The sequence below is a fragment of the Cherax quadricarinatus genome, chromosome 1, assembly GCF_038502225.1.
Source record: "Cherax quadricarinatus isolate ZL_2023a chromosome 1, ASM3850222v1, whole genome shotgun sequence".
Classification (NCBI taxonomy): domain Eukaryota; kingdom Metazoa; phylum Arthropoda; class Malacostraca; order Decapoda; family Parastacidae; genus Cherax; species Cherax quadricarinatus.
Window position 1 is genome coordinate 10,305,380 of NC_091292.1, and position 1,027 is coordinate 10,306,406.

Consider the following 1,027-nt stretch of genomic DNA (forward strand, 5'->3'; position numbering starts at 1 on the left):
TTAAATGTGCGTGGATGTAGTGCGGATGACAAGAAACAGATGATTGCTGATGTTATGAATGAAAAGAAGTTGGATGTCCTTTCCCTAAGCGAAACAAAGCTGAAGGGGGTAGGGGAGTTTCGGTGGGGGGAAATAAATGGGATTAAATCTGGAGTATTTGAGAGAGTTAGAGCAAAGGAAGGGGTAGCAGTAATGTTGAATGATCAGTTATGGAAGGAGAAAAGAGAATATGAATGTGTAAATTCAAGAATTATGTGGATTAAAGCAAAGGTTGGATGCGAGAAGTGGGTCATAATAAGCGTGTATGCACCTGGAGACGAGAGGAATGCAGAGGAGAGAGAGAGATTTTGGGAGATGTTAAGTGAATGTATAGGAGCCTTTGAACCAAGTGAGAGAGTAATTGTGGTAGGGGACCTGAATGCTAAAGTAGGAGAAACTTTTAGAGAGGGTGTGGTAGGTAAGTTCGGGGTGCCAGGTGTAAATGATAATGGGAGCCCTTTGATTGAACTTTGTATAGAAAGGGGTTTAGTTATAGGTAATACATATTTTAAGAAAAAGAGGATAAATAAGTATACAAGATATGATGTAGGGCGAAATGACAGTAGTTTGTTGGATTATGTATTGGTAGATAAAAGACTGTTGAGTAGACTTCAGGATGTACATGTTTATAGAGGGGCCACAGATATATCAGATCACTTTCTAGTTGTAGCTACACTTAGAGTAAAAGGTAGATGGGATACAAGGAGAATAGAAGCATCAGGGAAGAGAGAGGTGAAGGTTTATAAACTAAAAGAGGAGGCAGTTAGGGTAAGATATAAACAGCTATTGGAGGATAGATGGGCTAATGAGAGCATAGGCAATGGGGTCGAAGAGGTATGGGGTAGGTTTAAAAATGTAGTGTTAGAGTGTTCAGCAGAAGTTTGTGGTTACAGGAAAGTGGGTGCGGGAGGGAAGAGGAGCGATTGGTGGAATGATGTGAAGAGAGTAGTAAGGGAGAAAAAGTTAGCATATGAGAAGTTTTTACAAA